At 35.7% G+C, this 26,180-nt stretch overlaps 1 long non-coding RNA gene across 1 annotated transcript in view; it reads right to left on the bottom strand.

The window, feature by feature from the left end:
- LOC109067246 overlaps positions 1-26,180 on the bottom strand; it is a 55,027-nt gene that overhangs the window by 25,659 nt on the left and 3,188 nt on the right. Inside the window, exons 3-4 of the long non-coding RNA XR_002013786.2 lie at positions 13,366-13,482; positions 12,219-12,381 (exon numbers count right to left, since the gene is read on the bottom strand). This is a non-coding gene — a long non-coding RNA (uncharacterized LOC109067246). The remainder of the gene's footprint in view (positions 1-12,218; positions 12,382-13,365; positions 13,483-26,180) is intronic.

The following is a 26,180-nucleotide window of genomic DNA, read 5'->3' as shown; positions in this document are numbered from 1 at the left end:
TTTGCACACTGGACTGAACCCATGTCAAAAGGGTCTGTAAATGCAGTTTCTTGAAAGGGCAACTGCATTTCCTGCTATCTACTGTAGCTTGGAGCCAGTCATTACAGAACCTGTTTTCCAGTCCAGTCATGCACAAGGTTATATCTGCAAAGGATATGGTTTTCCTTGACCTATACAAAGGTAAAAATCTGTTCAAATCTGAGGATCAGCAGTGATGAAGGACAACATTTGGACGCCGTCTCTCCAGGCTCAATGCTAATTCCAGGGTTAACAGGCTGTAAATTGCATTGCCACGACAACTACGGTGGTGGCGTCCACTCGGTTTCACATTCCATTCCAAGAATGCCAAACAGTCGAGCAGACATGAGACAAGGATCACAAGATGACCTCAGAAACAAGGCCAGGGCCTCTGGGCTAAGTAAGACAGAGTGGATCTTACCAGAAAAGTATCCTTAGCCAATATCCCAGTCTCAAAAACCAATGTTGCCTAAAACAACTATATTAATTAGACAAACTGGACATCTCATTCCATTAAATGACTTCAATGGATGTCATAAACCGTTTGCTGACCAGTCCAATGATGAAGTACATCAAAGCATAGCAAGTGCTGACTATCCCTGAACCACAGAAAATATCAAAGTCGATTTCCCCTTCTGTCTGAAGCAAACTCTGCATCTTAAAACAATTACCACTCTGAGACATTTCCAGAAAGATGTGTCACAGAGCAAAGGAAACAACCGAGAGCTATTGACAGTGTAACCAGCCTTGAAACAATCCCAAAATACCAATCTATAAGAATAACACAAAGCAGAAACCTCTCATGTGCTTGTGATGATACTGTTCAATTTGTTTACTTTTTTTGTATTGAGGTGATGTTTATGCTTTTTTGTTTTTTATTGTTTCTTGTTGTGTTGTGTATTTTTGTTATTTATGTGAGCAAAAAGATCTTGCAAAAAATGACCCACTGGGTAATATTTGGTGGTGTTACTTTGTAGTCATCCTACACTGCGTGCCAAACAAATGCAATGAGTTCCAAGCAACAAGCAATTTGTTTGTTCGCAGTGAAAATGAAAATGTTCCACGACGTGGTAAAATTTAAGTGGTAAAAGTGATTTTTCTCAATGTGAAGGGTTTCTCACAGCCACAATGCACTTCATAGGAGAAATATAAAGAGCTGAAAACACAAATGTTAAACTGAAAACAGCAATTTAAATCTCCTTTACTTCTGATATTTTAATATTTATGAAACTTGCAGATGCTTTTATTGAGAAATACATTACGACACCTACATTTGTTTAGTTTATTAACTCCCTGGGAATTGAACCCATGACCTTAGCGTTGCTAGCATCATGTTCTACTGTTTGAGCAATAGGAACATGTTTAAGGTATAAAACAGAAACCAAGTGACCAACAATATTCAGTGCCTTTTGCATTGAAAAACTATGCAGGTTTTTTTGCAGCAGCAGCAGCAGACAGCCAATCACAAACTAAACCAGCTTACCTCATTTAATATTTATGAGCTTTGTACAGTTTACATGTTTACTTCCAGCATCTGAGAGAAAAATGAAAGCCAGACATTTTTACATTTCAATCTGTTATTAAAAAAACACAACACCACTTAATATAACATCTTGCTAATTTTATATATAGCATTTTATATAACCTAATTACACACATTTGAAAAATATTTTGAAACATTATTATATTATACAATGTAATACAGTCAATAATAAATAAATACATATGTAAATTACAACATTAACCCAGGATTTACAAAAGTTGTATATTCTGCAAAAACATGCAGAATTAATTACTAACTTTAGGTAAAATATGAATTTAACTTACATTAACCCAAGGTTAATTTTAAGTGTTTACATTGTACATGAGAGGTCAGTGTTACTAATGGCTCACTTATATTTGTCACTGCACATTAAACAGAGGAAAAAGTATTTTCCTGAAAAAATGACACACTTCACCTTTAACTCAGAATTGGGTTATATTTTTTGTCATGTGTCTTTGTAGCTTAACTGTATGAAACAAAGGTAAGTGCTTCTCAGACATCCTGGTCCTTATTTTCTCTGAAACGTAATAATTTGAGCCGTCTGACTGCATGATCTGTCTGAGCAAATCTCTAACGGCGATGACAAGTTTGAAAAAAGATTTGGGTCCTTCTCATTTCCTGAACAATCATTCGTATCTTGACCACAGAAACCAGAAACATGGAGCGTGATGAAAAAAGACAAATGCACGAGTACCTTTCCTTGGGCCCCTTTCAAACCCATGCCAAACTGTCCAACCCTCCCCAAAGAGCGCAGAGTTACTGGAGTTAATCTTAATGCAGTCCTTTTTTACCTTTTTTTCGTAGATGTGGTAGAAAAGGTGAAGATATGGCAGATATGCTAAAAATTGTAAATAGTTTTATTAGTTTTATTTGGAGGATTTGTTAGGAGATAGAGAACCACTCAAATACTCCCAAACAAAGAGAGAAAGGAGTGGATAAATAAGGTGAAAGAAAGCGAGAATCAAAAGTAGCATGAGAAAACTACAGAACAAGCAACAAAAGAAAACACAGATCTTCCTTCATGATGGTGTGGCTGATGAAGGTGTCTGCAGGGGGAAAATTGCAGCCGTTGAGATAACAACAGTCTCATCCCAAGGCTGATCTTATTAGAGCTCTTTATAGTCCTGGCGGACTCCACAGATGGATTCTATTAGAGCCATCTTCACACCATCGTCATGCAAGTCCTCATAACTTCTGAACAAACATAAAGACTCTCAGAAGGTGAACAACTGGGAACACTTAAATGAGGAAAGAGATAATAGGGAGAGAGGGTGAGTTGCATAGGTGTTGTATGATCGGCATGAAGAGTAATGGAGCCATATTGTCATGCCTTTCCCACTAGCAAATAGTGCAAAAAGCCAAGGAAATGAGGGATGATGGCTAATGTCGATGTATTTCTATGTGTGTGTGGGCACAAAAAGAAAAAGACGACTAAAAAATCCCATATAAATGTCTTATCTTCCCTGTTACTGAAAGTGGGGTGGTCACACACACACACACACACACACACATATATGCAATTTAATTAAACATTTTAATGAATTATAATGTAATACTGCAATATAATATAATATAATATAATATAATATAATATAATATAATATAATATAATATAATATAATATAATATAATATAATATAATATAAGTAAGGAATAATTGACGACAGGCTGCTTTGCGTCGTGGCTGCATCACCACCTCGGGTGTGCCTTATTTTTCTAATAATTCAATGGCCCAGAGTCAATTATTCCGCTTATACTATGGTTTCCACACCTCAAGACATTGATCAGATAATATATTTCAAGGCATTCATCCAGTTTTTGTACTTAAAAATACTGAATAGGATTAATTTCACCCACATCTCATCTAACGCCTCTGTTTCTAATTCCAAAACATCCTTTGAGACCTAGTCACAGAGGCTTGAGCCGTTAATAACAGACTAATGCAGGTATTAATAAAGTTATTAGACAGAAAGAGAGGCAGAGAGAGAGAGAGAGCGTGATTATTACCAATCTGAGTCTGTGCGTCTCTCAAAATCATTCGGCAGCAGTGTCTCTACTAACAGTGAAACTTTAAGTTCATTTTCTTCAATATAATATAATAATCCAAAAGCTCTAGTATGACATCACATCCTATTGCCCATTTCCACACACATTGTGGGCCCCCAAATAATGTTTGAAGCCAAATGTGATTGCACCTTTAGGGTGGAAAATGTGAAAGAATGTTGGGAAGGGAGAGTGTGAAAGGAAAAATGCATTATCATGCATTGTAACAGCATTGTCTCCAGCTAACATTGTGTGGAATGTGCTCAGAGGCCTGATAAGCCCAGTATGGAGGTCTGGGCATGCTGGAAAATGACAGAGAGCTTTGAACAAACCAGAATCACTGTGTCCCTGTACGCTCTCGCTTTGCCAAAAAACCTCCAGGGGGATGGAAATTTTGCTGATTGTAAAAATTATATTCACACCACTCTCTACTTTATGGTGTTTGTGCATTTTAGAATTTTAGTCTAGTAACCTTGACAACGTCTGTTGTGTAGCAGAGAAGAATTAAACAGCCTATTTAAATCCAGGCATTCTGTGCAAATGGATGACCTCTGTCCTGTGGGAGACACTTTTACAATTACATTCTCGTTATGTACTGATGAACAGTTATATAGAACACATTACAGTCAGAAACACGTGTGTTTTAAGTTTAAGACCCATGAGTCAGAGAGACACTGACGGTCACTGTTGGGAAGGTTACCGAACAGAGCTCTGTGTAATGAGAACATGAAGATGTAGGAAGAAACACATGGTTCTTATTTAGAGAGAGAGTGAGAGAGAGAATGAAAAAGAGAGGCAGGCATTCCATTCTGCAGTTGGTTTTTACAATGGATAATCTGACTCTATCATTTATTATATGTCAGCATAAGGATGTTTCTTCAACTATAGGGAGCTTTGGCTCTGTGGACTTTTGGAAAAACTGTAGTTTGTTTGATTTGTCCACTGACAGTTGATATATTTGCATCACAGAAGAAATGGGTCTTTTTTTATAACACATCAAATTATGCATTGTGTTGTTATAGACTTCTGTTGCGTAAATTATGTTATGGAAATAATATGACATGTATATAACATGACAATAAAATAAAACAATAAAAAACTAAAGATAAAAATATAATGCCTAATTTCACATTTTATGCATCACAGGCATGGGGAAAAACAAAAAAGAAAAGAAAAGAAAAGAAAAGAAAAAAACAATAAAAGAAAAGAAAAAATTAAATTAGAAAAAAAGTGAAGAAACAAGATTGAAAAAGAAAATGAGATTAAATTAGAAGAAAAGTGAAGAAAAGAGATTGAAAGAGAAGATGAGAAAGAAGAGGAGAAGAGAAAAGAAATCTGTTTTAAAAACAATAAATCCATCCCTAGGACATATAAAAGTGCTAATAGCTGAAGAAACACTCTTAAATTTTAGTTGGTTTTTGCTTCTACACAGGCATAGCCAATGTCTGCATATATGAGAATAATATTAATGTAATTTGACAAAGTCTTTTAACATCTTCCCATAGGCCTTTGCATGTAATGAGTCATTGCAGAGATGTGCAGTCTGCTGCTATGAGCGGTAGAATCTCTGTCCAATAAGATAATAGTATGTGGGCTGCAGATAGACAGATAGAGGACACCTGTGATGTCTTCAGCCAAAGTACCCATATCTCACATGACTGTACGGGTAACCCAGAGGTCACAGATTACATCCTATCAGCATGGCCAGAAGGAATCTACTGTTTGTTTGTTTTTGTTTTTTTCCACATTTTTTGCATTGTTTTAATAAACAGACACACAGAGACTGGGAATCTGTACAAATCTAATGAAATATGGTTCATCAAATATATATATATATATATATATATAGATATATATAGATAGAGTGAGAGAGAGAGCGAGAGAGAGAGAGAGAGAGAGAGGGAGGAGAGAGAGAGAGAGGGAGAGAGAGATGAGGAGAGGAGAGAGAGAGAGGGAGAGAGAGAGAGAGAGAGAGAGAGAGAGAGAGATTTTGAGCAATTCTATTAGGACAAATGAATAATAGACCTCTTTTAGAAATTAAACAGAAAACATATACACACATAAATAAACACAATCGGTAGGAAACAGTAAAATATGGATTGTGTCATATTTGCTGATGTCTACAGAGTGAGATGTACTACAGGGCTATATATAGAAATACAATTTATAATAGTTTTGCTGTTGTTGTAAGCATAAAATAGACGCAATCTGGAGATATTTTAACCATAGACTTGTGTAAATGATAACATTGGTAAATGATAGTGTAGCATGCAAATTAAATAACGCTTTTACTAGCAAAGATCAGATTCTACATTTGATTCATACCACTCTTGATCACTGGTCAGTGTACAATTATGTTATACAGAAATTAAAATCCTTCAGTGTTTTCAAGTCTTTCCTTCAGTTCACATCCTTGTTTATAGGTAGACCTGCCAAACTGGGTGGCCTGAAGCTCCTGATCTAAGACCTGACCTGCCTTCAGCCTCAGGGCTTAACGTTTGTTATAGGCTGCACTGCCAGGGGTCACAACCTCCCATGTCACACTCTAATTATGATTGTCACATTGATGAGCCAAAGATGCTTGTAAATGATTTGTGAGCAAACATTTTTGTTTTTCGGTGATGGTGGGAGATGAATGCCTTCTCATGTTTCTTGTTACAAAAAAAAAAAAAGGATAATAATTAAAAATAGCACATTTTACCATGTTTAAATCCATTCCTTGTACTTGTATTTCTATAGATTTCTATGAAAATTTGTTTCCACCAGGGGATTAAAAAATAACAGTTAGGTAATTGCAACTTTTTATCTCACAATTCAGACTTTTTTTTCCCACAAATGTGTCTTTTTTCACACAATTTTGAGAGAAAAAAAAGTCATAACTGTGAGATGTCAACTTGCAATTGCAAGTTTTTATAAGTTTAAAATGCTATTCCTCTCCGAGCACAAGAAAAATGTATAGAAATGCATACAACCCTCCTTTCATTCAAGGCCATCTATGATCCCATTGGGAGACTGTTTCCTATTGAGCAGTCCAGCCTTTGGTTTTATTGTCAGAGCTCGTAAAACCCGAGCAGAGGGGAACGGAGAGTGACTGTCTGCCACACTTACATCAAACATGCTCCACTCAGCTGAAGAGGTTCAGCACTCTAAGAAAACACTGAATGAAGTGCAAGCCGATGTTCTTGCACGTAAATCAGAGATGGAACCTCACAGAAACAAGACTTTTATTTCTCTGAAAGATTTATACAGCTAAACAGAGAGACATAGACACTACGGTCTTGGTTAAGTCAAGAAAGAACATATACAAAAGTAGTGCTTGTAAATGCAAGCCTCACTACTGCTCATACTTAAGGTTAAGCAATCAAACTTAAAATAGACTGAAATTAAATTAAAATTGGACAAACAACGAATAACATGGGAGAAAAAATCCCATAGACACCAATGAAGGAATGTGAGCCATTTCTTGACTTGAACAGGGCTCTTTTGACCTAAGCCACCACCTAACAACCACTCAGAATACCCTAGCAACCGTATAGCAACTGCACTGCAACATATGTTTAGACATATTCGTTGCATTGACTAAAAGAAAGCTGCTTTGATTAAAGTGACTTGATTCTTTACTACACTACTGACCACAAAAATTCACTGAAAATTTGTTAATAAGACCGCAACACAGTTTGATGAGACCACAGTTTGTAAATGCAAAAAGGATACAAATGGAAACATGTTTTGTTTGTTTAAAAAAAAAAATACTGTCAAATACTGTTTAAAGTTTATAAAAAAGTGTATCATTACGGTTTCCTTCATTTTACAGTGGTGCAAAAACTTTGCTCTATTCCTTTACGCCTACTTATCTTTTGTTTTTACATGTTTGATTCTCATTTTGTTCTCTTCCACGAGCATAAAGTCACAGAGAGGCATGAAGGATATGAATCTGTGTTTGTGTAGTCTTGGCAAAGTTCCCCACACTCCCAATCATTCCTGCTCCAAGAACAAAACAGCACAAAGTAAACTGAGTTCAATTCATTTTTCACTTGCATTCTCCAGGGTTCGGAGGACAGCAGGGCTCTTTTTTTTAAGCACACTGATTGTTATGTTAGTTTTGATTCCTTAACCAACTATAGGGGTTTGAAAGTGTTTTTACTGCTATAAAAAGTGTGTTTAATCTGTGTATCTTTTTACAAAGCCTGTGCAAGCCTGCTAAATACAGAAGCATCTTTAAAGAATATGGCATGAGTAGCCAAATGCATGTCTTACAAACACAAGCAGCCTCTGCCCATTAATCAGTCAGATTAATCTCAGAGAAAACAAAGGCTCCTTAACCCTTTCCAGATATGGCAAAGTTACAGGATTCATCAGATCATATCAACACATGCATCCATCCATTTCATTACTAACCTTTTCTTTACAATGGCCTCATTCATTTCAGATTCATCATACACATCACATCAGTTTTGACATGAGCAACTTTTGAGCCCATTAAATCTTACATACATCCTTATGTATCTGTGTTTAAATAAGATGCCTAGTATATATATTTAAATCCAAAACGGCAGCATTCTTGCTATCTGTTTTTGTTAGGTTTTTGACTGAAATATAGAAGAAGTTGAAGAATGTGTGCTTCTCACCAATGACTGGCTGTGACAAAATCTGTTGTCATGGTAAATAGTGCTGGTTATTTGTTGATCAAACAGGTGCACGTGAGATCCATATCCCAAAACAACTGGGGGGGGGGCAATCCTCAAAGAGAACAATAAAGAAGAAAGTGAATGTCCACAACATGTCCACAACCCACTGAATCAAACATGCCTGAAGGTCAAGGCCTGGCCTGGCCTTTGTTCACAGATAACTTCTCGGTTGGAAATGTTGTGCATGATTTTAGGGGCAAAGAGAGCTCTGGAGCTGCATGATAAATGCAATGTTGTAAAACACAGACTTAGAGATCTTGGCAAGAGTGGGCTGCATTGCAGGTTTCTGTAATGGTTTAGGCCTATTAAATGTTAAAACATTTTACTGTAATGTTGAATGGATATAATTACTAATTTTAGCATCAGAAATTAAATAAATAAATAAATAAAAACTCCACTTAACAGAAGAATCAATACGTGGAGTTGCTAGGGATTCTGGGCCCATTGCACAGAATTTGCTATGGGGCCCCCTCAAAATTACAGTTGGGCCTCTCTCATCCTCTAGGTCCTGTGCACTCTGTCTAATCACCACCACCACCAGAGATTTTCAATTAGTGTCAAACTTTTGGACCCCACTGTATATGAATATTTGATTTCTAATGTACTTTCATGCTTTTAAGAAAGTTTTAAAAAGGAGAGAATATTTAGACTACTGAAACACTTTGGTTTGGATATAGTCCAGAAGAAACATGATAACCAACCTAGAATGAAGGCCCATGTGCCATAGAAAATAGAAAAAGTGTGAAAGGGAAAGAGACATGTCGATTAAGGCTCATGTGACCATTCACTCAAACCTCTTGAGTGTGTTTTTATTCTATGTTCAGTAACTTTAGCATCCTGTGTTGCACTTGCGGTATTTGGCTAGCCTGCAGTTAGTCATAAATTGGCACGTGCACACACAACATTAAGTTTTCCATACTGGGGGTCTGACCTAACTCCAGATGTGAATTAATGCAGCAAGTGGTTCAATAATGCATCATCACAGTGGTTTCACTGCCATATTGATCTGTACTGCCACAGATGCTCTGCGGTGAGAGTTTGAGCCAGCATCACCTCTCAAATGACACAACTCACTGCCTTTGCAATATTACTCTTCTGAAATGAATGTGGAAAATCATCCACACATGTTTAATAATGATTAAAGGGAAGGTTCACACAAAAATGAAGATTCTTTTATTATTTACTCACCTTCAAGTCGTTCAAAACCAGTATGACTTTCTTTCTTACATGGAAAACAAAAGAAGATAGTTTAAAGAATGTTATTTTCCTGTTTGACACTGTAAAGCTGCTTTGACACAATCAGTACTGTGTAAAGCACTATACAAATAAAGGTGACTTGAGTTGACGTGAAGAGGGGCTGTTAAGCACAACAAAAAACATCATAAACATAGTTTTCTAAATAAATATGATAGCTTTCATTTAAGTTATTGAAAATGTTGTCTTGAAAAGCCATGGTCACCATTCACTTTCAGTGTACGAAAAAGAAAAGCTAGGGCATTTTTCTTTAAACTTCTCCTTCTGTAGAAAAAGTCATTCAGTTTCACAAGACATGAGGGTGAATAAATGATAAACGATTTTCCCAGGCTCATCTCACCAATAAATTACATTTTGATTGAGACGATAAAATAAAAGAGTTGACCTAAAAAGTAAAGAGCCTAAAAAAGCCTAAAAAGCAAGACACATTCCCTGTATACATTGAATAACTTTATACACTGTAAATAAATACCATTGTAAATGCCAATTTAATCCTATGGCATTCTAAATTATGATTTCCTATAATAACTGACCCCTGTTAGAGCATATAACATATTTACGTTGGCTGTACATCACAGTGGGGGATTAAGTACAGCTGTCCTGTTTTAGAGCAGTCCAGCACTGGAAAATAATTAATCAAGCAAGTGAGGTTAATTGCTGCCACTGTTTAATAATGCTCTACTCCCATTATTGTAATGTTTGTGGAGCTTAATAAAAACTCAACCTCTTATTTGACAGGTCAGTCCCACAGCAGGGAAATAAATTATCCATCACCCATCACAAACACTTATACAAACAGAAGTATCATTGGATAAGAGGATGGTGAGCAGCCCTTTTGGAACAGCACACACGGGTGACACACATGGTTCTGTTAAGGACAGGTTGACACCAGCTCTCAGTGTGAATCAATGGTTTGTTAGTAATAGCTGCAGTGTTTTTATATGGGCATAAGGGCTGCATTATGAACCAAAGTGTAAACAAATAACCAGGGTTTGGGAGGGGGTACCTGGATCTTCCCTAGGGCTGTCTACACATATGGAGGACAGAAGAACAATACTTGTATGTATGCAATAAGAGATTGATGGATGTTTAAGCAGGTTTAGACCACTGAATTCAGTTCTATAGTTTTAGGGCATTCATTAAATTCAGAGGAGCCAGATTGATCATTCATTATCTTAATCATAATCATAATCAGTGAGTTAAACTCTAAATTGAGGATGATAAATGTCTCTAAATCGAAGATAATTCATTAATTTGAAAATTATTTTTATTCAATAAATCACTGATAAATATTTGATTAATATTAACTGATAAATAAATAGACAGATGTAATTTGTGTATCTTTGTATCTATTTAAAAATCTGTTTAAAAATACAACAATAAAGCAATACACTAATAAATGTTTCAAATGTTTCAAATAAATTTAAAGTTTCTTAAGAATGTAAAAATAAAACATTAATATATGATTTTTATTTGCAAATATATATAAAATAAATAATTTAACAAAATAATACACTTGCAAAGCTTTTTTAAGTGAAAATATATTTTTAAATAATGTTTAAAAATACAATAAAACAATATACTAATAAATGAATAAAAATGTAAACATATTTAAATATATTTATTTGTTCTAATATTTAAGAACATAACAACAAAATAGTACATTAATACATGATTTTAAGCGTGAATATATTTTATTTTTATAAATGTTTAAAAATATAACAGTAAAATAACACATTAATATGTTTTAAGTGCAAATGTATTTAAAGTATTTTTTTTAATAATCTTTAAAAATGTAACCATAAAATAATACATTGATATATAACTTTAAAGTGCAAATATATTTAAAGTATTTTAAATAGTTCTAAAATGTATCAATAAGAAAAATTTATCATTTTAAATGTGAATTTAATTTGCCATCTGATTTATAATCATTACCCATTTGCCTTTTTATCCATTAGCCAGATGTTTGTTTTTTTCCAAAGACATTCTAATCATTCATCAGAAGTAATTCACATTGGAACATCTTTCTATGTTAAATCAAAACTTCCATGTGTTTACGACTCCATATATTTTGCATTTGATTGAACATGTAGGGTTTCCTACATGTGAAATGTGATTAAAATCTTAAATGCAATTATTTTAAATGGTTTATGCTGAAGAGCTCCAATAAAGGGTTAAAGATTCAGACTTGTGATACTGCTGTCCCTGTGGTCACACATTTGGTTACTCTGGCCATGATGTGGCCACTGAGTGGCCAAAAATGAGGCTAATAGATGATGTATGTTGGTCTGTCAGATGGAAGGATGCCTTGTTGGCTATGTTCATCCATCATGGTGCCTAGCCATCCATTTAGTCTCTGACACTACACAAACCAAATGGCCTAATCCAATTGCTCACACTAAATGGACAAGTTTAGGGTGATGGGGTAACTCTTCTTAGGGGGAACAGTGGATCTCCATGGACTTTCTTTACGGAAAATTTTAATGCATTTTATTTAGAAACATAAAACTTTACTCCATGAATGTGAAAATGATAATGAATGAACAAAGCCAATGATCTTTTAAATAAAATGTATCTGAAATTCGTTCTTTCTTTCTGACTAATGTAAGCAGACCTGCAGATTTGTGTCTTTCTAATGAATGTGTGGGTGTATATAATGATTTGTCCACCTTCTTAATGATGAAGTCAGACCCCATTAGTCTACTGAACGCCTCTGTCTCCTCAGGCACTGGGGTGTCGCCACTGTTTCCCTCTGGAACGGACGACCTCTGACTTCAGCGGCGTAAAGGTTGTCTCCGTGGGGAACCCTGCAGCTTTGGGGGCATGTTCCTGCTGAGAGAAAAAAGAAGCATGTAAACACACAGTTGGAGATTTCCAGAAAACAGTCAAATGAGAAGATGAAAGTGTTCATTCCAATCAAGAGCCAATCCCACCCAATACACATCCACCAATTTTTTTGTTGTATGATTAATCTGTCATGAAGTATTGCATGATTATTTCTTACACAATCAACCTTGATTTAAAATTTGCTAGTTTTAAAAACATTAAACTTCCATATTTCCCATTAAATGGTCAATTACAAATAAGATGTGTGTGTAATGTGTGTGTGTGTGTGTGTGTGTGTTTATTTTAATATATTTGAATTGTCAGTAACTGATATGCTTAAGAAATATTTCTTATTATTGTCAACACTGAAAAAAGCTATGTTGCCTTTGCATGATACTTTTTTTTAAACATACATATAATTTTTTGATGAATAGGAAGTCCTTATTTGAATTTTTTGTAACATTACAAATGTCTTTACTGTCACTTTTGATCAACTGACTATCTATTCATTTATTAACATTTATTTTTATTTCCACAAAATCACACAAATCACTGTTTTAATGGTATTTACACATCACAAAATTTTGGAAAAAGATAAATAAGACTTTCTATTTAATTGTGTGTATTTAAGTGTTAATATGGAAATCTGAGACAAAATGGCTTATAACACAATTTAGCTTCTGTCCCATTAAAAAACAAACAAACAAAAAAAAAACATCTTTATCTTTTTTGATTTCATATTTGCCACTACCTTCTCATCATCCAACACAAGCGTTTTTAGCGCTTGGAGAGTCTTGTCAAAACAATATTAATTTGAGTAATAAGTAACAAGTGATTTATGGTGTATTCCTTAGCTGTCAAGCTAAGTGCAGGAGAACACAACAGCAATGTTATATATGGCAGCCATGATAAAGACTTTCATTTCAAACTGGTAGGAGCAGTCCAGAGGCCCTGAGATCTGTTTATGCTTTGTTTAAAACCCTCTCTCACATTTGTTCAGCTGGGTTGCTTTTCTTGGCATCAAAAAGCATGAGGGCCCGGCAACTGCAAAATCCAATTCCCCCTCACCCAGGTCCTCTCTTGGCTCCACTGATGGTCTCCACTTTGCTAAAAAGAGATGAGGAAAAATACATATATATATATTTAATGTGAAAAACACATTGTATTTCTAACTTTAGCATTAGGAAGGCTATTTGTTCTGCTCTGACTCTCATAACAACCTCTGATGCTGTTGAACCCCCATAATGCACTGAAACATCAGGGAGTCCATGAGCCCATGGCAAAATTTTTGTGATTACTCACGGGTATATTATTCTGGAATGTGTATCTCTTTGTTTCAAGGGCATCTAGTTTGTGATTCAAGGAATGGAGGGGTGTGTTGGACATGACTGTAGTCATTAAGGCTAAGTAAACAATGACTCTGTAAGAACGTTGAAAATAAGGGCTCTTCTGTTCATATGATAAGAGGATGTTTATGTAGTATTCATCAGGCTAGATAATTCGAAGCATGTTACAAACGATAAACATATTTTTGGGTCTCATTTGTTGTTGCTTTTCTCTTCTGTTCAGCCTCTTTCTTTTTTTCGTTCTTATAGCATATCTAAATGCATTATTCAGCAGACTGATGTTTGACTCATGGATTAGAAACACACCACTCCATTTATCCACTCATATAACATGTGGCCTCTAACAAACCCTCAAGGGCTTTCTCTCTCTCCCCTGGGCAATTTTTCTTGCTCACAGCTGAGACTTGTAGAAGTACATTAGATTTAAACTGATCCAGGCCAGAGACACCCCTTTTCCACCAAGGGTGCCTAAAACCAACTGGCCTCAAGCCAGAAAGCAGTAACGTTAGTGTCTATGGGATCATTTCTGCATCAAATAAAGTTTTAAAAACAAAAACATCTCATTCTGGCAAGAATGTTCCCAAATAAACCTATATTGTTTATAATAAAAACAGCTAACGCTGTGACAATGCAAAGCAGCTCAGTCTTACTTACTTTACCATCACATAAGTAAAACAAATACAAAAATACTAAAACAATACAAAACAATACTTATGTGTTTGTTTGTATATATACTGCACATGCTCACCAAGGCTGCAATTACTTGATGAAAGATACAGTAAAAAATGTAATATTGTGGAACATCATTACAATTTAAAATAGTGGTTTACTATTTGAATACATTTTAAAATGTAATTTATTTCTGTGATAGTAAAGCTGAATTTTCAGCAGACATTACTCCAGTCTTTGATGTCATCATTCTAATATGCTGATTTGGTGCGCAATAAATATTTCTTAGTATTATTATTCTTATCATTATTATCAGCTAATGACGACTGCATCCAGAGCGGCTTGTGATATTTGGATGTTCAAATATGTTTTCAAAACAACAGTCACGTCTTCATATCCAAATGTCACACATCAGGTGTGTTGGTGGCGCCATTTCAGATAGAGTGCCGGCATGAAGTCAATCTGAAAGGCGCCAGAGGTCTCACCTATTCTCATGGCTGCTAGTCCATTTGGCGAGACCCAGACTGGTGGGATTTCTTTCATAGGGGCATTGTGACAGATGATTTGCAAAGACACGTGCAGTCATAGACTGTGGAATGAGAGAACGTGGTGTCCTGGATAGCAGAGGGTAGGTGTCAAAATGTTTATCTACACTACAGGGAGAACATATGACAAAGCTACATACCACTGTATCCTCAGAGCTCCCAAACAGTGTATTATTAACCCCACACATAATTTTGAAAGAACTGCTGCAAAGCCTTGAATACATCATCTGGCTCATCAATCCAAACCAGATGAGCTCTGAAGAAGCGGTAGAGTCTTTAAATTAAGCCAACATGAAGTGACATTTTGTGTCAGTGCTGAATCAGACAGAAGACATGCCTAGAGTCAAGTCTGACACTTTAAGCTTGATCAGAAGAACCCAGAGCAGGGTCAAGTGCAGGTCAACACTGTACACAAAATGAGATCATAGTGAATGTCACTGTAAGTCACTTCATGTCATTTTAATTTGGCACATTCCCCCTTAGATGTTGAACAGATTGATTTTCTTTGATAATATCTTTATTAGCATGATTTTTGTAGATAAAATATCTGGAGTGACATGAGAGACAAACTTGCATGTTTTCCTGTGAAAACAAAATTCTTTTCCATACAGTGAAATGTATGATAATCAAGGGCTGTCAAATTCAGCTGAAATTTTTGCTTCGGTTCATAAAAAATAAAATTTAAGCAAACTATACTATATACACTATATTATTATAATATATTATTATATACTATAATAAAGTAAAACTTATTAGGTCTGGATTTTAGCTCTGGTCATTGCTTAATAAAAACTGAATGCCAAGAACACTTACTATACTATACTATACTATACTATACTATACTATACTATACTTGAAATAATGAAATGAAATAAAATGAAATAAATAAAAATAAGGCATAATACCCCTGCTAATTTTCACATTAAACAATACTAAACATATTCAACATCTGAACCGCTTGGGAGCTGGAAATCATTTTCCACTATGTTATTTGGTGATTTGTTTGTTGATTTCTTTTTTTATTTTTTCTCACCAGGGAAGTAAGGAAAATTGGACCAGCTGTATCTGGTATTTTGTACAGCTTGGCATCCACACTGAGGTTGCTAATAGATCAGTATCTATGAACTACAGAAGGAAGATTCCCAGATAACATATAGTGAAGTTCTGGAGCATATTAGAGTGTTTCTTATGACCATTGTAAATTCTGACACTACTAAATGCAATCACTGACAAAAGCAAAGCACACTTTTCCAAAAACACTATGTCATGTCAAAATTATTTCAAGAAATGAGTTGCATTGAATTTCATGACACCAATTTGCTTTAAATTTTCAAAGCTAGCTTCACGTTTCACTTGTTAGAGACACATCTCAAAATTAGACTTAGTGACGCTTTATCTTGAAAAAGGTTAAGTTCTTCACTGAAGATACATAACTGTAAAAGGTTTGCCTTTTTTTTTCATAGAATCCCAATCACTGAAATAAAGCACACTGAGAGGGAGAACGAGTGTATAATGGTTTTACAGTGTGCACCTATCCAACAGGATACTTTGCGGGCCGAGCAAATCGCTATAAAGGAGCAGAAATTATATTCTACACATGTTCAGCTGTTTACACTGGCACAGGTCTGTGTTTACATAGTTGTGGGGATGGTGAGAGATGCTGTGCTCGGTTGTGGAAATCCACTGTTCTTTTGGAAACCGAAAAGCTGCCTACCTCAGCCCTGAGGTGACAACAAGCCACTTCCAAACTGGTTAACAGAGTTTAAAAGCTTTTAAACACAGATGTGCCTCTGGCATTTTCTCTGTTTAAAGTAACTGTCATTGCAGTGTGGTTTGTTTCCACTTAATCTCTGAGACCAGACCACTGAATATGACAAAGTGCCTTGTCTGGAGAATATGATTGATATAAGAAGCAAAGATGTCATAGATATTCATAGTGCTGTGTTAAGTTGAGAATCTACTTGTGTGTTTGTAAGTAGTCGCAATGAAGCCATCTGTCAGACCAAATATGGCAATGAGAAAGTATACTTGGTTGGAGAAAGTGGGGAGGAGGTCCTCTGTGATTAATTAGAGATCCTGATGGCAAGGACAGGTGTAGCCTGGAGAGAAAGAGAGAGAGAGACTGGTGAACAGTCCTTTGGGAACAAAACACTCTCACACACCAACACTCACACAGACAACATTCTATCTGAGCACTTAGAAAGGGCACCTCACTTTAAGCACTAACACTTTTAGATACACATAGACACCCATTTATCAAAATGCCATTATGTTTTCACTGCTATTCTCTGCTATAGTAAACCATTATGTTTTCACTGCTATTCTCTGCTATAGTAAAACGATGTCTATCTATCACATTGTTTTGTTAAGTGTCTTTTGTCTGGTGATTTAGTTATTTGTTTAGTTTTATTTAGTATCTATATTTAGTGTATCTTCGTCTATCTATCACATTGTTATTTTAGTGCTTTTGCTGGTGATTTAGTTTTTGTTAAGTGTCTTTTGTCTGGTGATTTAGTTATTTGTTTAGTTTTGTGTTTCATTTAGTTTTGTTTGTGGCTTGTTTAGTGTTTGTGTGGTGTTTTGTTTAGTTTTGTTTTGTGTCTTTTGTCTGGTGTTTGTTTAGTGTTTTTAGTTTTGTCTAGTTTTTTGTTTAGTGCTTTGCTTAGTTTTGTTACTTTGTTAGGATTAGTGTTGTCTTGTTTAGTGTCCTATGTCATGCCAACATTCAAAATGTGTTTAACCAAGCTTACTTTATCATGAAATATTCGGACATATTTCGAAATACAATTATGTCAGCACAGCACATTAAAGCAGATATTTTTGCTGGTGAAAGAATACTGAATTATTCTGCAATCAGTTAGGAATATGTTTTTATTTGTTTTTGTGTAACTCATGAGTGAGAACAGCACAGGTGTTCTGCTCAAGCATCATATTTAGAACAGTGACTCTTAATGCGTCCTCTCACACTACTATGTGTTTCTAAATGCCTCTGGCCTGGCTACACTTCAGTCAACAGTTACAGTGCTGAGCATGCACTTGAGTTCCTACAGTTTTGTTCAGTGTCATTTCTTGTTTGTGTATGTGTGTGGCAGGGAGATGACACAGACAGACAGATAAGAATAAGTGCACGTCTGAACAGACTGATGCATACAGATAAACATCAACTTTTACAGAGGATTGTGCACGCTATTTGGAATGGTAGATGGAGAATGAAATGAAAAGTGAAAATGGATGGGGAAATCTTGGAAAGAGGGCTAGACAGAAGAAGAGAACAAAGATAGAAAGAGAGAGAGGTTGTGTAAATGATTTAGTGTGTATGGGAAGTCCAAAAGTGACGTTAAAAGGTTTTGGTTTTGAAATTACAGAATGGATTTATGAAGAACAGAATGTCTCAACAGAGAAGACCCCAAGATTTTGGTGTATTATATATAAAGTAGTCCTTATGCAGCAAAAACATACATTCATAAATATATATAATTTTTTTAAACCTTAATTATTCCAAACTTTTGACTTGTTTGAATGTGTGTGTGTGTGTGTGTGTGTGTGTGTGTGTGTGTGTGTGTGTGTGTGTGTGTGTGTGTGTGTGTGTGTGTGTGTGTGAGAGAGAGAGATAAATAACAACTTGAATCTGGAAAAAAGAAGTAACAAAAGAATGATGGATGTGTGGGAAAAGAAGAAGAGGATAAGAAAAGATAAAGCACCCAAATTCCACAGAAAGGCAGACATAATGAGTGAGAAAGATTAAAGTATGGTTATCACACAGTTACAATGAGGGATAGACCAAAACAGAGTGAGAGAGACAGAAACCTTTGTGACTGGATCTGCTTTAGGGACATAGGGAAAGGGCTGGTCTAAGCCAGGCCTCATGTAGTGTGTTTTCCCTGAGCAGCCATTTCTCAAAGCTTCTCCTAGAGGTGAGGACAGATGCCTTCTGGCACATGTTCAACAGATGTCTCTCCAGGAACTGCCTTTTAACTACAGAGACAAAATCTGTATTGCCATCCTGGAAACTCCAAAGATGAGAGTAATTACCCTAGAAAATCAATCACTGGATCAAAGATTAATTTCAAATATAGTAATAACTGATAAAAGAAAAGAAAATAAACTTCATGCATCATTGCTTTATGTTTTAAGAGTCTGTTTTCTTTTACCTGTCATTTGAGACTTAACTATTTGTATAACCCTGATTACTCTGAAATGGGTGTTCATTGCTCCAGGCTTGCATTATTGGGTTCACAGACAATGACAATTCTTCTTACTGTAGGATCTATCATTAAGTCCTGCAATGCACTCATTTTAACCGACTGAACTATAAAACACAGGGTTCAACGTCAGGCTCAGGCATGTGTGCATGAATGTAGTCTCTGCTGTGTTGTCACACAATCCTTAAAGGAAAAGTTCAACCCTAAAATTACATTTATAATCATGTTTTGCAAAATGTCCAAACCTGAAAAGTAGTTACATAGAAAAATATACCTGCAATCCAAAAAACAAGACGTCTATGGTTTAATTAACCCAAAAAGCAACACATATCATATGGCGTGGCAAATGCAATTGACCTCAAATGAGTCATGACTCCTCTAGAGAGGTGAACTTACTCCAGAGAGAGCAAAGAAACAAACAAACTGCAAACAGTCTAATTAAACAATTATCCTTTTAACCAATTAAAATAGCCCATACTGGCATAATAGGATAGGGAAATAAAAGCAGAGTTGTAACTAACTAACTAGTTAGTGACACAAAAAGAAAGCAAGAAATCAAGAATGCAAGAAAGAAAGCAACAAGCAAGAAAGAAAACTCTATGAGAACGTCAATGAACTATTTCTCTTTTAGATCCAGTGGTTGTGGGTGGTCACAGGTAGAGAGGGATAGAGGATCAGGGTTTCACGGCTGCCAGCTTTCACGCCAAAAGCAAAGCCCTCCCCTAAGAGTGTTCTGTGACCGCTGGGTCAGAGAGGGATCAGGAGAGGGGCAGAAGCTCAAACCCAGAGAGACTGAATGGGGAGAGCTAGACTTCCTCCTGATCTTCACCTCAGTCTGGTGCAGACGGCCTATTAGAGGCGCTCAAGGTCTCACAGGCCAGCTTATCTCAGAAACATGAGAGAAGCCATTTGTCAGGGGAGAGGGGTGCTATTCCTCCCAAAATCTGCTTTGGATTCGTATCCTTCGGTTTATTTACTTGCAGAGGCTATACATAATTGAAGTGTGCATTGCATGGTCGGAAGACAGTCACAGTTTTTTTTCTAAATTTACCAGTATATTAAAACAAAATTTTAAATAGAAATTGTATATAAAGAACTTTTTAATCATTAAAGTTCACTCATTTAAGAAAAAAACAAAAAGGGGCCAATGAAAATTCAGATTTGGCTTGTACTGTATTTCTGGGACCTTGTTCACAGATCAAACGAACCAATATAAAAAAACACAAAACAAAAGAAAACAAAAACAACTCAAAAGAAAACAAAACTGCCCACAAAAACAGAAAACAAAAAAGAAAACATAAAACGAAACAAAAGCAGAGCACAAACACAACAAAACAACAAAACCAAATAAGGCTACGTTAAGTCCTTCAGCCCTTATTAATGCTAAGAGAATCTCAGTTTGATGTTCAAAATCTCAGTTTCTCTACATTTTCTTCTCCACATTTGCATTTCCACTTTCCCTCCTTCCTATCCCAACTCACTGGCCTTTCGCCCTTGGCTCTATTATATGACTGTGACATTCCACAGGACAACCTGGACCTCTGTGACGCCCTTCACTTCCTCTCTGCCAAGATGGGAAAACAACCTTCACTCCAAGAAGCCTTTGGCCTCAGCGTCCAAAACGAGAAAATCAAGATCAACCGACACATGCTGGAGATTAGCAGCTATTTTCAGAAACATGAAAAATGTATTCTGGCAAAACAAAGGTATTTAACATGCCATTTAGTGGTTTTAAAAGAAAACAACTGTCCATAAAATTTAAAGAAGTACATGATCAAGTGCACAAGTAGTCAGAGGAGATATGTTTGAGACAGTCCTTGGGGTGGTATGGTGTCTTCTTTTTTTTTTTTTTTCCTTCTTTGTCACTGTTTGTTTCTCAGTAAACATCAACCCAGAAGATGAGAACCTTCCCTACCCCCCAATCCTACCCAAACATGCTTAGGTTCGATTCCCAGGGAACACATGTTAGGTAAAAAATGTAGCCTAAATGCACTGTAAGTCGCTTTGAATAAAATGCTAAATGCATAAATGTAAATGTATTCTACCACCCAACACCAAGCAGGAAATAATTTAGATATTTGCTTGGTCCTGTCCACAATTTGTTTTACATTCCAGTCAATGATCTTTCACAGTTCAGGTTACTCTTCCAGGTATCAGTGAAATTCTCACCCTAGGTTTTGTTTGTTTAGGCGGTTTCATAAGTACTGAACTGAAATCCATTGGGTTAATATTGGTTTAAAGAGTGTCAAGAGACATAATGATGTTAATGAGAGATCTGGCATTAACAGCCAGAGTTGATGCTGTGGTTTTAGTCAGCAGCATGATGAAATGTAAAGAAATTTAGCAGTGTCAATGATGACAAAGAACACAAATCAGGTGGAAAACCACTTGTCAAAATTCCTAACTGACAATGAAAGACTGGAAACAATGTGTGACCATGAGACCCACAACTCTGAAACAACATCTCCAGCAGCACTTGGGCTCTGAGTTCACTGGAAAGGAAAACTCTATTTAAACTCATTATATGGAAAACTCCACAGCAGTTCAGTTGTACTCAACTGGAACGAAGAAACATAGAAAAACAGACAACTCGCAAGCCTGGTTCTGCAACTCTATAGTGATGCTGATTGTTTAAACATGTTTTCTCATAAAGCATAATTTTAGTGCTATAGTGACAAAAAGTCATGTAAAAAAAAAAAATTTATTTGATCAAAAATACAGTAAAGTGGTAATAGTTCATGTTGAAAAAAAATCATGTAAAAAAAAATATTTATTTGATCAAAAATACAGTAAAACAGTAATAGTACACAATTATTTATATCACATACACACACACACACACACACATATTAGGGTTGTAATATTTGTGATAAAAAACACTGCTCCAGTTATAAAAGTTCCCATCTGTTAAAAAGAACTGCCCAATTCCAGCAAGGATAATCTGACCTAATTGAGGAAAGTTTTCAAACCCTTGGCTCAGCTCTTAGTCATTGACATCAAGTCCCCTGAAATCATCTGTATCCGGACCTCAAAAGAGCAGCTGACTTCAGTATGTGCAGCAAACTTCCGTTCTGTCAATTATGTCCAGATAACAATGCTAATTAAAGTCTCACTAATAGGGCACAGAAGTGACCAGACTGACTTTATGTGATGGGCAGGCCAGGCAGTGAAGAACTTAAGTGTGCTTGACCTGTTTTGAGAGAAAGTCTGGATCCTGCACCCAGAGTCTAATTAAGGTTAGATTGGAAGTGAACTCAGTAGGGATGAACTGAAGCAACAATACTCCTAAAAGGGATTAAGGAGGAACAAGAATACACTGACTTTCCATCACAGGTCTGACAAAAATAACAAATGGCAGGAGCAGTCGAGTCCATGTGTGTGTGTTTTTCAAGACTCCTAAACAGAATTATTACACTTAGGCGCACAACTCATCCTGTATTGCATACAACAATTTGTATGGCTTCTTGAGGAGATCAGAATTTTACCTGCTGCATGATGAAATAAACAAATCCAACTGACTTAAGATGCAGTCAGATTTTGGCAAAACACACAAAGCGAACACCATATATATATATAAAAATTTATTGGTAATAGAAAGTAGGACTTTTTAGCTGACTCAGGCTGCATGTATGTATGTGGTTCACTCAGAGTAATAAAAGACCCTCTTCTCTGCACATCAACAGGCTCTTTGTTTTGGTCAAAGAGCAGAGTTTAAGTGTGTGGGGTACACAGAAACCAGGGTGCATAACAGGCGCTGGTCTGCCTTACAAGTTAAGACCCCTTCCTACCTCTTAATGAAACATTAATGACTTTTAGCCATGCATTCTTGCCAGAGGCTGAATATGCAGGGAAGAAATGAAAATAATCCATTGGGTTTAGTTTTACACAGACAGGAGTCATCTGAAATGTCTGTAAATCTACTGACCCTCTCACATGCTACAAAATGGATTACTGGGTCACAACCCAAACCACAGACTATCGATTTGGCTACAGCGTGAAGGAGAGATTTACCCTGAATCATCATGCATACAACGTATAACTCATGTGCTACATGATACGTCATGGCTGTTTGAGTAGATCTGTTTCTGAAATTCTAACACCCTGAATGTAATTGAATCACTCGCTACTTTTGGCAGGGTTCAGATTCTTTGCTAGATTGATTAAGATTATTGATTAACTGAAAATTGATCAGTCCTGATGTTAACAGTGTTCTACTACAAAGGGTCAATGATGTGACACTCCTTTTTTGTCTTGTCTATTAATATATTCAAAAATTAATTAAAAAATAGATTCATGCATACAGTGTCTTCGATAGTCATATTCTTTGATGAGCATGTTTTTAAATCACAAGTTGAAATTAATTGTAATTCTGCATAAATAAATAAATAAAATGCCAGGGTGAGACAACTGTCCTGATATCATCATGAAGGAGAAAAAAAGAACATTGAACTACTAAGTAATTTTGCATGAAATTTCATTATTTGCTTTGTTCTTAAAAATATATTTATCAAAACTGCTTCACAACTTTTTAATACTTTAAAAACTATTGTCTGCAAAATCAAAGTTGTGTGTTGCCACTAACACGTAGGGGGAAAAAAATAACAGGAAATGATATAATATAATAGTAAAATTATATAACAGGACCCCCAGACCTGCATTATGGTCAAGTTTAATAAGACTTATCAGATATGAGATAATTTGACCATTTCATGACAAAGCGAGTTTGGTTCAGATTGTAAATATCATGTGGTGTAACTTATTTATGAATTAATAAATCATGATATTTTAAATGGTCTTTTACCATAAATAATTTATAGAAATATATGTTTATTTATTTAAAAACACATAGACACATGTATGAAAAATATGCCCCTTTTATTAAAAATTGTTTAAAAGATGGTAATCAAGATGAATAAAAAAAAAACATTTCTAAGATTGGCATGTTTTAAACTATACGTTCTTCATTCATGGTAAATCTTATACATCACTGAGCCACAAACATCTGCATTCATGAAACCCAAAATGGCAGCTGGATAGACTGACCCCTCTTTCTCAGTCAGATGTGTGCTCTACCGAGTTAATCTGCACTTCCTTTCACTCCCAGCATGTGTATAGTCTTACCTTTAATGCCCCACTGTAAATAGGATTAGTGTTTCAGTTGTCTGTGGGATACATAAAGGCCTAAAGCACTGTTAGGGGTCCTTGTCTGAGAAGAGCAGGTGGAGAGAGGAATGACAGATAGGGAGAGAAAACGATCTACAAGCTGACTATACGTTTCCAGTTGTGGTAGGTGTGTGTGTGTGTGTGTGTGTATGTATGTGTGTCAATGTGTGTGCAGACTAATGATGAATAGGGAGATAAGCCCCTGAGATTAAAATGTATGGTAGAAACATTTTGTCATTGTGTGTTAGGGGCAACCCTGTGAATTAGATCAGGGGCCCAGGCCGTCTGCTGTCGAGAGCTGCGGAGCCGGTTCTATCAAGGTGACAGAAAATTTATGTTTCATTACTCTAAAGCTGTAAAGTGAACGTCTCAGCGCAAACACACACAGTAACAAGGTACTGACGGACAGGACAGACGAGACTGTCGGCTGAAGAAACTCAGCTGGGTAGCATTAACCTGTCAACATTCCAGTTAATGCATTGCACTTTGAGTAAATAATTGCACTTTGAGTCATCTAGGATGGGAATTCTAGATATGCAATAACTATTTGATTGATATGAATCAAAGTTCTGCCTCTAATTTTAAACATGGCAAGGATGGAGTGTAAGTGCCCTTAAGCAAGCCACTTCACTTTGGGTAGCCTCAAGAGCGCAGTCTCCCTGCCTCACTTGTCTTGCCAGACTTTCACAGCGCCAGACAACTGGGGTGCTCTTTGCTCTGAAAATAGGATGCGTCAAGACTGGTTGCATCAGATTTGATGTCAATAACAAAAAGTGTTATTGGTTTGTGTATGTCTTGTCATTGACATCAAGTCTGGTGTGATGCATGCTGACATTTCATATTTAAATATACACAAGTGCGCATGATATTAGATGATATTATTCTCAATTAGTAAAGAATGTGTAGAAGCATGTCAGTGTGTAGGACTTCTTATATATTTTATTTTTAACAATATGGAATAAAATTACTATTAAAGCTTGTTTCCGCCATGGGCTGAAAAGAAATGTAATAAAAAAATTTAAAAAGATATTTGTGACTTTAGCACACAATTCTGACCTTTTGTCTCTCGATTCTGTTTATATTTCACTTTTTTCCCCGAATTTCTTGCACATAAAGAATATATAAACTATATAAGAATATAGAATATATAAAAGATATAAGATGTAAACTCAGAATTGCGAGAAAAAACAAAAATCGGTTTGTTTTTTTTTTATTTTTTTATTATTATTTTTTTATATTTTTTATTTTTTTGTTGTATATCTCATATCTGAGTTAATCTCACAAATCTGACTTTTTCCCTTGCAATTCTATTGCAGAAATAATATATACTCAGAATTGCAAATTATCTTGAGATATAAACTTATGTTGTGAGATATAAACTCAGATTTGCAAGAAAAAAGTCAGAATTCTGAGTTTTTCTCAGAATTACGAATTCATCTCACATTTGAGTTTATATATAGCAATTCTGACTTTTTTCTCAGAATTGCAAGGTTATATATATCTTGCAAATCTGAGTTTACATTTCATAATTCTGAATTGAACAATTTCCACAGAAAATTCCAGCTCAGTGTATTTGTAGTTAGTATTCCTTTTTTTCGTTAAATCCATATGCATATGTAGTTATCTAGACATTGCTACTGTTCAAAAAAAGTGTATGATAATGAAAATTGAAAATAACTAATAAAATATCGTCATGAAATGATGCATTAACATTAGAAATAAAGCATGACCATTTGTCCCCAGAACGTAATTCGAGTGTGAACGGGATAAAACTGTGATTTCATCACATCGCACCAATCAATGTGCGCTTTTGCGCATTCATTCGTCCGCTGATGTTTAATTTACTTTGGAAGGAAGAATGTGAGTGTGTGGAGGGACTG

This window comes from Cyprinus carpio, chromosome A4 (genome assembly GCF_018340385.1).
Source record: "Cyprinus carpio isolate SPL01 chromosome A4, ASM1834038v1, whole genome shotgun sequence".
NCBI classification, from domain to species: Eukaryota; Metazoa; Chordata; class Actinopteri; order Cypriniformes; family Cyprinidae; genus Cyprinus; species Cyprinus carpio.
This window is presented reverse-complemented; position numbering and strand designations above follow the sequence as displayed.